Source organism: Sitophilus oryzae, unplaced genomic scaffold (assembly GCF_002938485.1).
Source record: "Sitophilus oryzae breed Bouriz unplaced genomic scaffold, Soryzae_2.0 scaffold_119_pilon_pilon, whole genome shotgun sequence".
In the NCBI taxonomy this organism is placed as follows: Eukaryota; Metazoa; Arthropoda; class Insecta; order Coleoptera; family Curculionidae; genus Sitophilus; species Sitophilus oryzae.
In genome coordinates, this window is record NW_022145837.1 from 1787543 (window position 1) to 1804157 (window position 16615).

The window sequence follows — 16615 nt, forward strand, 5'->3', positions numbered from 1 at the left end:
TAATATTTATTACTTTATTTTTTATGGCACATTTCTATTTTATTATCAAACGAATTAATTATTTAACAAAAGTTTTAACTCTATTGACTACGCCTCTGTTATTTTGAACATTTGTTAATACAATATAATCGAAAAAAACGGTGTCAGCGATGGCTATGTGTAAAGTTATACGAAGAATGTCATCGATGTTTATTTTCAAGCCAACTGGACGCTGTTTTTTTCGATCATACGGTACAATAAAGTGGATTTTAATACCTCAATGGCAACTTGATTGTTTTATATTTTTTAGTATTAAATTCAGATAGTCTTATAAAGGGTAGTAAAGTAAAGGTAGTAGATAGTCTTATTATCTCGATAAAAAAAATCTGTGGTTCCAACATAAACGAGTTATTTTACTTTGAAAATTAAAGAAAAATTATTTTTTGCTTACATTTTGGGAACCACTGGATCTTTTCTAGGTTTTCTTTCTTTTAGATTTAATCTACTACCTATTTGCTATATTATCAGGAAATTATATTTTTTAACTAAAAACAAATCCAAAATTGACGTTTCTGGGGCCGAAATGTAGTATATTTCGGCCCTAAAATTATTTGCACTTATTTAAGACCCCGGTATTTATATTTATCATAATTTATAAACATCTGATTTACGTTTTATAATAAAATCGTTTTTACATGTTTCTATAATGAGAAATTTTAATGATGTTTAACGACATTTTTAACTGTATTAACTACGCCTCTGGTGTCGTACACATTTGTTAGTGCAATAAAGTGGATTTCCAATATCGACACGTGAGAGCGGTCAAATTCTACGGCTTCTATTGCAGATAGGGACTAATTTTCTTTGTCAAAAGACATTCGCCACCGCAAATAGTAACATTTCGATTTAACAGCTGCAATATCACACCCTCCCCATGTGGAAGTAACATAAAACGAACCTCTATTGTATTGGTCAAACAGTACTTCATATTGATTTTTGTTTGATAATTGAAATTGAGCTTAATAATGATACAGACAATTTGTTTTTTGCAATTATTTTCTTTTGGTTACGTTAAAAATGTTTTACTTTATAATGCTAGAATATTTTAAATGTTTTATGAACGCAAGTGTTAATGGTACTGAATATTATTGACAGATATTTTTTCCATTAGTTATAGGCGTGTCCATTAAAAGAATATACAGGGTCACTTTTATGTATGGAAACGGTTGATTATTAGGTAAAATATAGGTTAAATATAAAAGTTATAGGGTTTATAAATATCTATTAGCGAGTAATAAATTTAAGTATACAGGATCGGTCATAAAGTCGTGGGACTTCAAAGTTTCATTTTTTTAAATGGAACAATACAACCGAAATATGCAATAATATACAGGGGTATTATTGCATATTTCGGTTCTCTCTTCAATTCTAAGCAAGAATCGAAATACACATAATATACCTCATACCAACCGTTTCCGCGTTATTGACTTTATTGACTTGAAAATATCACTTAAACAATTTGATTTAATTAATTTCGATATGTTCAGTTTCATTTAATGATGCCATTTTGCCTAAAATATGACACTTAATAATATTTGACATTTACACATATATAAACGAAATGTAATGCACACTGCATTCATTAGTTAATAAAATTATATCAGTTTTCTCTGCTGTAGGATAAACTTTCATTTTCGGCAAATTTTTGAGAATTTGTGTGTTTTAACTGACACAAAGTGATAACTGGTTGTTAAAGTTGAACAAATATGACAGCTATGTTGAAGTATCGTCAGGCATATCACAGCCACATAGATTTTATCAAATAATAAAGATCTAGTGGCATTAAATCAAAAAAATGAAAAACTCCAGAAAAATCTTTCTTTGAGAGGCAGGTAATCTGAATGGTATTTTGAAGAAACATAAATACCCCATTGAATATCGGAATAATATACTGGGTGTTCCATTTATAATAAAAGAGTAGCTTTTAAAAGTGATCAATTATCAATATTAATTTTGTCTCACGTTTTAATTTGACTTAAGGTACAATGGTTAATTTAAATACATATTAGGCTATACCGGGTAGATTTCAATTTAGGTAGTTTCTATTTAAGTTTAAAATTTGTTCTTTATTTTCAGTCAAAACCCATACATTTTAGTCATGCTTCTCTAACGAAACTCATCTTAATTTTTTTCCTAGAATCCAAAAATCCATTAACATATATGACAACTTTTTTGGTGGACATCCTGTAGAACTCTATATATTTTTGAAAAATGCTCTAAATTAACCTACATATGCTCACAAAATTTTATCTTAATACAAGTAGTTGTTCGCTTTGTAGTCTCCGCGTCAAAGTTAAGCAAACGAAACAACCCACTGATTAACAAATTAAAGAATTAGTAACTCCGATGTTAGACTGTACTAAAATTTCGTTTAACAATACATTTTAACAATGGCTGATAAAAAGACCAGTACAAAATCTCAAGTGCCCTTCGCGCTATTCATACGTAACAAGATTTCTGCAGCGTTAATACACTTGCTGTAAGTTCAGTCCAACTTTATCCAAGACATCTATTCATCCATTCATAGCGCACTAAATCAAATAAGGACAGGGAACCGGGGGAGACCAATTCTATTATTTCTATTCTATTCTAAACTGTAATAGACTTCATAATATTTCAGTATATTTCTGAGACTGTACAGGGTGTCCCATTTTAGTTACCACTTGTAGTAAGCCACTAGCCACTTTTTTGTCAAACGGAAGATGCAGTAAACAAAATTTTCATAGCCCCTTCGTTTCTGAGCTACAGGGTCTTTTTGAAAATTTTGCAATTTGGGACACCCCCTGTATCTCTGTTATTGTTAAAGGTATCGAGAAGGTGAAAACTGTTTAATGTGGAACTTTTTACGTAGAATATAGTGGCGTAGTCTGTTATTCTACTAAAAGAATATTTTTGAAGATATGAAATATAGTTATGTTTTTCTTTAAATAGAACACCATGTATATTTATAAATTATAAGATCTGGCTTGCTATAATCTTCTCAAAAATATATATCACTCTATATTTATTTTCACTATTTACTTCAATATTTAAAAAAGTTATTAAAAGATCATATTTATTAGTAGGCCATGATAGATAATAAAAGAAACTAGAGAATTATTAAAAATATACTGCTATCTGTTTCTTGTTTTATTTTCGGGGCCACTAATAAATTCATTATATATTAGGGAAACTTAACTTTTTACCGCTATTTGTAAATCTTGAAAGCTATCGTATCGGAATTTTTAAATATTCCTTTAGCTAATTTACGTGAAATATACTTTCAGCAAGATGGGGCTCCCCCTCACAACTTAACTTACAACGAAAATATTAGAATTTTGTTAAATTATTATTTCTCAAATCAATGAATTGGAACCAATGGCCCCATATGATGGCCTCCCTGATTCCCGGATTTGTCCGTTCTCGATTTCTGATTTTGGGGATTTTTGAAATATGAAATATATCGTGGCAACTAACACAATGTCGAACACCTGAAAAATGCTTTAATAATGCAAGATTTTAAATATTTGCAAACCCATCCCGTTATAATAAATTCCGTTATAAAAAAAAGAAAAATATATTCAGAGATTCAAAAGTAAAATGTATCAATTCCAAATAAAATTTTAATATGTGTATGACTATTTTAGTAAATACCAGTTTGATTTTTTGATATGATATATTTTAAATATTGCAGTAAATAATAAAATAAATATAAAGTGATATATATATATATATAATATATATATATATATATATATATATATATATATATATATATATATATATATATATATATATATATATATATATATATATATATATATATTTGAGATATATCATATAAGGCGGATCATATGATTTATAAATATACAGGGTGTTCCATTTGAAAAATACATAACTTTAGTTCATATTTTCAAAAATATATTTTTATATATATATATATATATATTTGAGAAGCTCATAGCAAGGCGGATCATATGATTTATAAATATACAGGGTGTTCCATTTGAAAAAACATAACTTTAGTTCATATTTTCAAAAATATTTTTTCGCAGGGAAACAGACTACACCACTGTATTCTACGTAAAAATTTCTATAAGAATCAGTTTTCACCTTCTCGATATCATCCATAATAACGGAGAAACAACAGCAAAGGTATGGTTTTAATGTAAAAATTAGGAAAAAATGTCTGTTCAAAAGCGAATATATCCAAAAAAATAAAGCTATTGAGATTAACCCAAAAGCAAACTATCAAAGACACACCTAGATGATAAAATAATTTTTAAATTCTTTGCTTTGTTAACATACTCCACAAGGTTGTTTCAAACTTTCACCAAAATATCAACATTTTGTTTTCCGTCGTATAATTAACAGATGGAAACTTTCATTGTTAATTCAGAAGGAAATGTTAAAAATTCAAATAATTAAGCTAGAAATTGCTTAAAAAATCATCAAAATCGGTCCACTCGAACACAATATATAAAACTTTAAAATACATAAAAAAAATTAAGGTGCTTGTTTTTCGTGCCGGTGAATGATATAGATCATACCTAATAATGGTTAGTGATAAAGGTTGTGTAAAATTTCAAAATTAAAGACATTTTCGGTCCATAAAGTTATTTCATTTCAAGCTATTATTTGTTATTTTTCCTTGGGTAATATTTTCAGAGAAAACTGTAATATTATCTGCCATAAAAGCTACCAGAATGCGGCAAAAGCAAATACGAGACCGGAGTTTCTGTTTGTTATAAAACTTTATTTAACTATTAACCGCCCGATGCGGGCCGAGTAATTCACTGCTTCTCGAGATGAACTCCGCGAAACTTTTTTAAGTTTCATACAACGTCAACTTTAAAACGTTTTAAGTCGAGTCGAGTGATTCGCAATTGCAGCTAATATAAACTTTTTATCGATTTATTTATAGATGTTAACTCAACCAGGTGATAGAGCAGAAGTTGTCATTGTTGTCGCTCGTTTTCGAGTATCTATTACTTAACAAAGTTTTAAAGTTGTTTACTGGAGTTCCTTATACGCGTTTACATTTTTGACACAGTGGCTTTCTAGAAAATACTTCTCAAGTGAGAATTCAAAATAAAAATAAGATAAATAAACATAACATAAATTTCTATTGGAGAAAAGTCTAGAAGTATTTTCAAGAAATTGAACCCGCTGCAAAGGTACAGACATTATTTACCGGTGGCTTATTTTACGCTATTTAAAAAAGGCGTCCATTATTCTCAAAGAGATATGGTTTATAAATTAAAAATAGATTTATTTTTAGAGTTTAGAGTTATTTTCTTCTGTTTTTAATTTATTTTACGCGGTTCGCATATACGCGGTTCGCTTATACGCGGTTCGCTTGTACGCGGTTCGCTTGTACGCGGTTCGCTTTACGCGGTTCGCTTGTACGCGGTTCGTTTTACGCGGTTCGCTTGTACGCGGTTCGCTTGTAATTACGTACGCAGTTCGCTTGTAATTTATAAATTAAAAATAGATCTATTTTTAGAGTTTTGAGTTATTTTTCTTGTTTTTAATTTATTTTACGCGGTTCGCATATACGCGGTTTGCTTATACGCGGTTCGCTTGTACGCGGTTCGCTTTACGCGGTTCGCTTTACGCGGTTCGCTTGTACGCGGTTCGCTTTACGCGGTTCGCTTATACGCGGTTTGATTAATTATCACCGAAATAAAAATTAACTTTGAAATTTGATAAAAGAAGTTTAAAAATTAAGCAAGATGTCTTTGTGACACTGATGCCATCATTCATTTATATATGTTCACACATAATATATAGTTTTATAAATGTTACCTGTACTTATGTATAAGCGATACCAATTAAACTTTTAGTTACGTAATCGTGGGTGCAATTTTTAATTTCATTGTTGCCAACCATGGACATATTCGGCGCCAAGATGTCTAATTGAAATTTAAATTTCTCGCTGGGGATTCAGGTGATTCAAGTTACCACGTTTGTTTATTTATATTTCCTGACATTGTTACACGTTTTGACACTTTAGTTTTGTATTAAGAGTTTTTGGTTAAAGTAAATAGTGTTATGATAAGCTTAAAATGTATACTAGCAGACCTTACAGTCAAACATTGTTCTTTTTAGAACCTCTTTTAGTGCCAAGTGTACAAGATAGTTTAAGAGCCGTAACAAACTCATCGCAACTTTATTAGGATATTTTGAACGGGAAAACGGTAGTAATGGCCCTTTATGTCCGTTAAATGCTGTTAAGGAGGTGAGTTTTGTTGATGTGAGTAATAACTGTTTATATATATTTATAATTAATTTATTTTTGTTTGCTAAAATATTTTGATTCAAAAAAAATATGTAATAGCTTGGTAACGCTGTGCTGGTCAAGCTTAATCACGTGACTAAAAGTTTATTTGGTTTGATCTATATATAGGGTGATTCACGGTGATGGTACAATAGACGTTTATGGAAAACCTGTGATAGAATTATCCAACTCCGCATCTAAAAAGTGGTAGCATTTTTCTCATTTTAAATGGAATACCCGAAATAATATTACATTTTTTGAAACTACTTTCACAACTCATAATTTTTCTAATATACTAACCTATACCTATCTAATAGTTTTTGAAATAAAAAATAAAATAATTGTGTAAAATTGACAAAAACATTATTAAAATCATGAACTGAACGTTTTAAACGTGAAATTTGCGTTATAGTCCAGTAAATGCGTTATAGTCCAGTAAAAACACGAAAAGACTGTTATTTAAGACCCACCCTGTATATATTAATGCTGAATAAGATGAGAGCTTTTCCGAGCACTGGATAACTAAAGTAACTTTATAACTGGATAACTAAAATAACTTTATAACTAAAATTAAGCGATTTTATACAGGGTCCGGCAATAGTGCGCCGGGCATCTGTAGCTCCTAGAATAAAAAATTTGAGAATTTTGCAACGTAAAGTGCAAACCTAAATTATGTACTAGGATGTATTTCAGGAAAATATTTTAACTTCTATAGTGTGGCCCAAAAAAGTATGAGTGGATCGGGATAATTTTTTTTAAATGAAACACCCTGTATATTATTACATTTTTGGCTTCCTTTCAGATCACTTTACATAATCCTAAGACATGAGTAAATATATTTCAATAATTTCAGAGATATTAATAAATAAATAAAAATTATATATTTTTCAGCCTTTCTTAAAAAAATTATTAATAATAATACAAGAACTGTCCTGAAATCAAAACTATATTAGATATTTACTTTAGATGGTCTGTACGTACTTTGCTATAAATATGGAAATCGTAAATCATACAGGATGTTCAAAATTCTACGCCAAACTTTCTAAAATATAAAATAATTTTTCTTCGTTTTTTTATATTTTTTATATTTTTTCATTAGGTGGAGAATTAAAAAAATGACATTTTTTTGTATTTAGAGTATTTCAAAATTTTTAACGGTTTTGCAGATTTTCCCGGTATTGTATTTCATATGGCATTTTCCACAGTAAATTTTCATCAAAGCCACCCAATGATTTTTCTCTCGTAATTTACAATTGACAGCGCCATATGAAATAAGACTGCGCGTATCCGGAAAACTATCAAAAGTTTTGAAATACTTTAAATACAAAAAATGTTCATTTTTTAATTCTCCATCTAATAAAAAAATAATGTACAGGGTGTTCCACTTAAAAAAAACGAAGAAAAAATATTTTATATTTTTGAAAGTTTGGAGTAAAATATTGAACATCCTGTATGATTTACGATTACCATATTTATAGCAAAGTAAGAATAGACAATCTAAAGTAAATATCTAATATAGTTTTGATTTCAGAACAGTTCTTGTATTTTTAATATATTTCTTTAAGAAGGGTTGAAAAATATATATTTTTGATTTATTTTTTAATATCTCTGAAACTACCGAAATAGATGAACTCATATCTTAGAATTATGTAAAGAGATCTGAAAGGAAGCCAAAAATGCACTAATATACAGGGTGTTCCATTTAAAAAAAATCATTCAGATCCACTCACACTTTTTTGGGCTACCCTATAGAAGTTAAAATATTTTCCTGAAATACATCCCAGTACATACTTTAGGTTTGCACTTAAACAAAATTCTCAAGCTTTTTATTCTAGGAGCTACAGATGTCCGACGCATTATTGCCGGACCCTGTATATTTATTTAAGTTAATTTACATTCAAGTTAACCGTTTTATAATAATAACGATATATAAGCTAAAAATAAATCGTAACAAAGCACGTGAATATCTCTTAAGCATAAATAAACATTGAGATTTGGGCAAACTGTAGCTTCATACGAGCGGAAAGCTCTCAACTAATTGAACGAAACTTTAACTGAATATTTATTTACATTAAAATCAACTGAATCAAATCGAAATTCAAATTTAAGCGGAGTGGAGAACAACACCAACACTCCTCTCAAGATATTTCGTTATTTCGTATTCGGAGGAAGCCTGAGAGAATAAGATTTGAGTGAAACAATACCCAGATTTGATTATGCCAGACAAAAGTTTATTATTTAGCTTGCTTATTTGTATACTAGACGGAAAGTATTAAAAAACTGTTTGAATGAAGGAGTTAATATATGACACTGTTTTTTTTGAAAGCTCAGTTTCAAAAAATGAGGTTTCAAAAATATGTAACAGGGTGGCGTCTCTCATACGCCCCAGAAGCTCCAAGGAGATCGACAGTTTGTATTGAAATGAAATTTCGTGAGCATATGTAGGTTAATTCAGAGCTCTTTTAAAAAATATAGAGAGATCTACAGGGTGTCCCCAAAAAAAATTACATATCCAATTTGTGTTTTTTGTAATGGAACACCCTATATATTAATTGATTTTCGGATTCTGAGAGAAAAATAAAGGTGAGTTTTATGAGAGAAGTATATGATTAAAATGTAAGGTTGTGATTTTCTAGAAATAAAGAACAATTTTTAAATTACAATAAAATCTACCTAAATTGGAATTTACCCGGTATGGCCTGATATTTAATTACAGTAACCATTGTATGTTAAACCAAATTGAAATTTGATCCAAAAAGTTATACAGGGTGAGACAAAATGTCAAAAAGACATGTTACTTTTTTATTTTAAATGGAACACCCAGTATATTATTCCGATATTCAATGGAGAATTCATATCTCTTCAAAATACTATTAAGGTTGCCTACCTTTCAAACAAAGACGTTCCTAGATATTTTCATTTACATGATGTGATCTGAGTAGATATATTTATTATTTGATAAAATCTAGGTGGATGTGATATGTCTGACGTTACTTCAATATAGCTGTCTAATTAGTCCAACTTTAACAACTAGTTATGATTTTGTGTCAGTTAAAACAAAAAAAATTCCCAGAAATTTGCCGAAAATGCAAACTTATCCTACATCAGATAGAATTGATATGATTATTTGATTATATTAGTTGGTGAATGCAGTGTGCATTCACCACTTAATAGAATACTTAAATTCTCCTGATTTTATCTAGTCTTAGTTTTTTTTATGGGTATATGTTAAAGACAGTGTTTACAAAACTCGACTAACTATTGTGAGAGAAATTATTGTAGCTGCTTTTCGAGGTAGAACTTCACATATGCTTTTTAAAATGAAAAGATCCTTTTGAAAAGACAATCATTTTATGCAGTTAACAGGAAAGAAGTCATTTTGAGCATTTGATTTCATCTAGCTAATTTTTGTCACATAATTATAGGTTTATATCTAGTTTTAATTCTGTAATAATTAAAATATGTTTTAAACGTGTATCTTTTTATTACCGTTGGATATTTTAGTCTACAATCTTTAATTTTTGTTAAATTAATCAAAGGTATATCACACAGCCACCATTATTTTCAAATAATAAAGATCTACTGACGCAAAATCTTTGTCTGAGGGTAGGCAACCTTAATAATATTTTGAAGATATAAATTCCCCATTGAACACCGGAAAAATATACTGGGTGTTCCTTTTATGACTGTGTGACTAATGTTCCATATTAATTTTGTATCACTCTGTATAACTTTTGGGGTTAAATTTCAATTTGGTTTAACATACAGTGCTTACTGTAATTAAATATCAGGCTATACAAGGTCAAAAATTATCAGTTTGCTAATTTTCTTGCTTATCAAAAATATATTAAAAAATAAATAGCCACAATTCAGCTATTTCGTTTAAAAGTATGAGACCAAGTAAAATTGGCACTATGCCACAGATTCCCTTCGACATTTCTCTATTAGCGCTGCATTCTCCTGGCCAAGATTCGGAAAAATACCGGAAAATTGCGTGGAAAACTGCTGGCCGGTCTTTTCCAAGAGTGCGAGTGAATTTTAATGCGATCCTCGCCGCTCTTTCTGAGGATGTTTGGTTTCGACTTGACTAACTTCATTTTTCTCTAGTTTTCCAATGGTATAGGGAAAACTTTCATTTCCTTTCGACTGTTTTCTATAGTTTGGTGGTTAATGGGGTGGAAAAATAGGCGGAAAGTTTGAGATCTTCTCTATAGAACTCTTAAAACAGATAAATATGCATATTATGCTGGATAGTTTTGAGTAACTAGATTTAGTATTCAAAGAATTCTGAAAGTTAATAATGGTTGTTCACCACATACGACACAGAGTATTGTAGCTAAACGATAAAATTTTTACAAATTGTAAGTTTTGGATTCTTTGAAGGACTATTAGAGCTACAATTTAAAAATATTTTTACAAAATACAGTGTGTACAAATAAGTAAAAAATATTATAGTTTTATTTTTTTCAAATAGAACACCCTGTATATTATTTTATTTTTAGATTCTAAGATTGAAATAAAGATAAATTTGATTAAGGTTTGTCACACTTAAACCCCACCGTTTTTAAAATATTTTCAATTATATGAAATTGCAGTAAAAATTTTAAGGCTTCATTTCTCCAATGGTGTCGATGTTTTCAATACTAAATATTTACTGAAGTTTATTTATTGATCAGATACTGTATTGCAATAATAAACAATAAATACTACATTATACAGAGTGCCTATAAATTTATTTTAAATCATTACTAGCTTTAAACGGCAATAACTTGTTTATTTCAAATAGAACACCTTGTATATTTTACGAAAATCATATGCACAATTTAATTGTCTATCATATTGTATTATACCATTTTTTACCTATCTCTTCAAGTTTTTGTAGAAAATGCATTTTTTTATAATTTAAACCTCATTTATCACTATACCCATGGAATTAGTTAAGAGTTAGTTAAGTCGAGAATGAAATTAGTATTATCTAATGTCAAAGTGTAAAATACTTACAGCAGATCGAAATGTCGGTAAGAATTTGGAAAAATACAACCGTTTCAAAAAAATATAAAACAACATATTTCGTGACAACGATTATAGATTCTCGGGAATGAAGATATAGTCTCAGAAGAACCTAGTTCTGCACTAGACTGCGAATGATATGTATTCGAACAGCGAATTTTTGTCACTTATAAAAATGTTAAAATAAATCAAATAAATGCCTGCGTTTAGCGGTCTAATGGATTCACACGAAATTACTTCAAAAATCGGTCCACCATTTAAATTGATGAATATATATTTTTATATAGTTTTATAACATTTACGATTTATTATCTGTTATATCTTTTATAGAAATAAATTTTATAGTTTTCTAGGACACATTTTTATAACTTTTATAGTTATTTTTTGATTTATAATAAAGTTTCAATAAAATTATTTTTTTTTATTTAAATCACGTGATTAAAATTAAAAAAATCACTTGATTTAAATCACGATTTAAATCATGATTTAAATCATTTGATTTAAATCATGCCAACCGTGCTTATAGTTATACTAAAAGTTATAACCTATAAAAATTTCAAAACTTCCCAAACCTTCTATTGCTTTTGAAGATAAACGTTATTGAAACCCTATTTATAATCTGAAGCGATTTTGATCTAATTTTAATTTCAAATAATATTTTCCTCGCTTGATACAGTTACTAAGCTGCTGGAAATTTTAATAAGAGAAAAGTTTTTAACGAACTTTTCGTTTTGGTAATTGGAAAATCACAAAAGCTTTCGCATTAATTAAAAGCTCCTTAATTTTAAAGCTTTACCTTTAAAATAAAGCCAACAAGAAAAGTTGCGTTACTTTATTATTGTTTTTTTTAACCCTTAAACTAAAATATTTAGTTTATATCTTCGACATAAATTTAAATTAACACAAACAAGATCAAGAAAGATAGAAATACGAGTTGGCTCTACTGTACTAGAGCATTTTAAGACTAGTGATTGGTACTGATACTAAAACACTGTATCGTAAAGTTATGTATCGAAGAATTTTATATTGATACCAAAGTTTGAGTACAAATTCCAATTTTTATCTACAAAAACTGTGACTTTGACTGATTTTGTTGCAAATAATATTTCTAATCTTAAATTGAAAACCGCATTTCGCTAGCTACTGTAATTTTGGAGTTACGATTTTTTAATTATTTTAACCCCCTCCCATACCCCCTTACCAACCCCCCACCCCTATTACCTATTGGTATGGTCGGCTAATAAGTTTAAAAAAAAGTGTGTTTTTTTAATTGGTGAAGTAACTCTTAATCAATACAGAACCGCAATGGGCTCTTTCACTATATTTTGGAATTAGCATAATTGAATAAAGCAATTAATTCTAGAATTTTCAGCTATCTCACTTTCGAAAAATTTGAAGTCGTTCTTAAGAAAATAAATAAAAACAAAAAAGCTCAGAATAAAAATCCGCACTTTATTTTTAAAACGTCACACCTGGCATGTTGAAAAGCGGCAACACGGCCGGGTACCATGCTGACCCGCCACCACCTCCACACAAGGCAATTCCAACCTTGCAATATGGCGGAGATAGAAGTGCTTTATTTGGGCGTATTTTAAAACCTGTTTTATTTCCAAATAGACATTTTTCACACAAATGTCGGGTTAGATTACGTAATATTTCACTAATTTTTATAATATACAGGGAGTCTAAAGCTCTCCACATAAGTATGGAATTTTTTGTATTATTACTTTTATGAAAACATCAGTTAGTTACTTTTTATAAAAAGGTTTGCTTTCTCAGAAAATATGTAGGTAGTGTACTAGTGTGTAAATATTCAAACTTGAGGTAGCATATATAGGGTGTTCAAAATATCGGAAAAAGAAATAACCAGAAATATATGACAAAAAATAGCAATATAAACTAAATATTCAATTGGAAACACTTACCTACCATAGTTTAGAATTTACTGAACGTTTGATAAATATATAGGTACTATTATGGACAGTATAGGAAGTTACTTGTCTTAGTAAAAGCCTTAGTAAATGCTCTTGGAATTATAAACTACACTGTCTTGGGTCAAAAAATAAGGAATATTTTTTCTATGTTTTGCAGCATTACACAAATGGGAATAAATTTAAACTATAATAGGTGAGGATAAATAAAAAATATAATATGTGTTTCAAGATTTTATATAGAAAAAAAACTAAATACCTTTTTGGGGATTCGTAAGTAAAACTTACGCTTAGCTTAGTTTTCTTTACTCTTTCTCTTTACATAGGGCGTTGTCTTTGTGGTAAATACGTCATTTCTTTTTTCTGCATAGTTCTTCAATAAAATATTGGATATTCTGAACAAGATGGATTTAAAAATAAATTCTGACGTATGTGAGGGACAATTGTGACCTAAAAAAAGACTTACATCCAGGCCATATTTTCAAATGTCAATGTTGTCAATATCTTTCTGTGATCTTTTTGATGTAAAAAGCTTGATTCTTCTTCCAATATTTTACTTATAGTGAGGTAAGTGTAAGCAGTAGCCATAAATACATCCTCACTAGGGTAATAGAGGCTTTGGCCTTTGGCCTTTTTGAGGCATATTTAATGAACTTCTTACCCGAGAACTACTAGTAGGAGTGAAATTATCTCTTTTAATAGCGGTCAACCATTTTTTACGAAGCTCGTCATTTTTGGGGAATATAAAAGCAGAAACCTTGAGACCCCCTCTATTCCCGTGACAATTTGGAACAGAGCATGTAAAAGGCATGCTACAATAAAATGTTAATACCTACCCTTTAATACGTATCTTTTGATTATTGTAAGAGTAACCATTATAAAGTACTATGCAGACTGGAGGCGAAGGTGTAACACACATTTAGGTGTAATATCTTGATAAATACTTCTAGTTCTTACCTTAAAATAATTAATAATAGAGGAGTACCTATGTGGAATGTCTGGTTTGGATTTTTATTACACTGTTATTTTATCACAATTTTCTGATCACACCATGCACTGAACACTAAGAACTAAACAAACGTGTTGCAGAAGCACAACAAACTAGAGATAATTAATTATTTCTGGTATGCAATCGGAACGAGAAACCACTACCGGCTTTTCAGTTTAAAGGTAAACAATTTAATAATGCGCTGCCTTCGCCGCCATATTTGCCTTGCCCATATCATGTTGATTAGCCTTGAGTTGAGGTGGTGCTGGTCAAATCAAATCGCACTGTTGCCAGTTGTTGGCTGGCGCACGAGCACGGTTCTGCAATGTGATTGGACATATTTTTCATACGTCATCAATTGGCGCTTTAAAATTATTTCAAATAACAGCAATTTTGAGGGCCTATAAAAAATTATTCAATGTTATGGAACTATTTTTTTTGGATAAATATACTGAAAATAGTCTTCTATTTCAGATTTTGTCCTTGAATTCGGAATTTTATTTTTTGTGAAAGAGCCCATTTTGAGCACCGATTGGAATTACTGTTAACCAGGAAGTCACAAACGGTTGGCATTTCTGGTCTTGGGTGACGGTTTTCATGTGTATGAAGAGTACGGCCAACACGCTTAGTAAAATAAGATATATACTGAATAAAGACAGAAGACAAGTATTTTCCCAAGCGCATGGAAAGGAGCGTTAAGTGGTTATGTAATAAATACTTCGTATTTTTGCTCTCTCCGACTTACTAGATTACCATAGCGATTCACTCGTATACATGTAAACGCCGACCCAAGGTTTCGCTTGCCAGCAGGGTATAAAGATACATTTGGCTTTTTCAATTTTAAAAAATATGTAGAACTTCCTAAAACTAATTTCAAATGTATTTTATCGTATATTAGACTCTCAAAAAGAAAATCTCCACTGCAAGAAGATCTACAAAATAAAATAGTTATTTTATTGTATATTAGACTGCATGAACTTTAAGGCTTAATCAAATTCTGTTTTTTTTTCAGTGTGACTGGTTTAGGGATAGCTACCTAGACATCCTCTTCCAAGCTCCTACAATAGCAGTACTGATAATCAACATCATTTTCATGATGTCCATTATGGTGGTATTAGTTACTAAGCTCCGGTCAGCTAACACATTGGAAATACAACAGTACAGGAAAGCAGTGAAGGCATTGGCAGTGCTCATACCGTTATTAGGAGTGACGTATGCCATCACCATATATGCTCCTGTGCATACCATTTGGGATTTATTGCGCAGTGTTCTTCTATCGTTACAGGTGAGTTCGTGTTATACGTCTGAGGTCATTTATACAGCTTGGAATTTTTTTATTATTTGTGAAATTAATACATGATGTAATGAAGACAATTTAATATAAATTTTACTGGGATATGCACGGTAGGATAATTAAGTATTATTAAGAAATTTAAAAAATATTATTTATTTTTATCCTTATTATAGACTTCCATAAAAGTAGAATAAGGCACGGTTGTTTATACCCGATTCAGAGTGAGTTCAGATTTAAACCAAGTTCAAAATTTTAATAGGTTGTTCGATGACTTCGTATCGTTGAACTTAGTTCAAAAATTAGATATTTCACGATTGAAATTGGACCAGCCCTTTTCGAGCCTTAAACAGAGTTGTTAATCATCTTATAACCTTATACTACAAGCGTTGATTGAAAGAACAAGGAAGATACGCACCCTAATGGGCGAATTTGTTTAAAGGCTGATTTGATTTCCCCTTACGTCTCAAGTGCTATACGGTGGAGCCTCAACTCGTTCTGCAGCTAACGCATAAAATATTAATTTTCTTTAATTCGGCCAGCGAAGGCATATCAAAGACGGTGTGGTACTGAAAGCGACAGTGTTGCCAGATTAAAATGTGTATTATATGTAATATGTTATGTACTGAGAATTTATTCGTGTTAAACCTAGATTAAAGTACAAAAATAAATAATCTAAAAATAACAAGATATTTCTATCCTTCAGTGTTTTTTATTTTATGTAAAAAAATAAATGAAACAAAATGCAAGCATCTTGATTAAAATTAGATTTAATTATATTTCTTTATTATTATAATTATCGCCCGCTATGGACTATGGGCCCGCCATGCGATGGAAACTCTTAGATTTTAATAATACGGATTTTAGTAAATCCGTATTATTCACGTACCGTACACAAAATCCGTAAATCTACGAATTAATCCGTAGTTCTGGCAACGCTGTCTTCGGCAATCACACACTCTGTCAACTGAAAGCAGAACTACGGTACACTATTTTTGATCGCGCAGCAAGGTTGTCTATGCGCGCAGCGGTGCGGCGCAGACGTAAAGTAAATCTCGAACATGCTGACGGTAACGCCAGTTACATCTCGGACATAT

The 16615-nt window shown here is 30.2% G+C and overlaps 1 protein-coding gene across 1 annotated transcript in view; it reads right to left on the reverse strand.

Moving 5' to 3' along the window:
- Positions 1-16615, reverse strand: part of LOC115891874 (zinc finger protein OZF-like) — a 203506-nt gene that overhangs the window by 19515 nt on the left and 167376 nt on the right. The window lies entirely within an intron of this gene.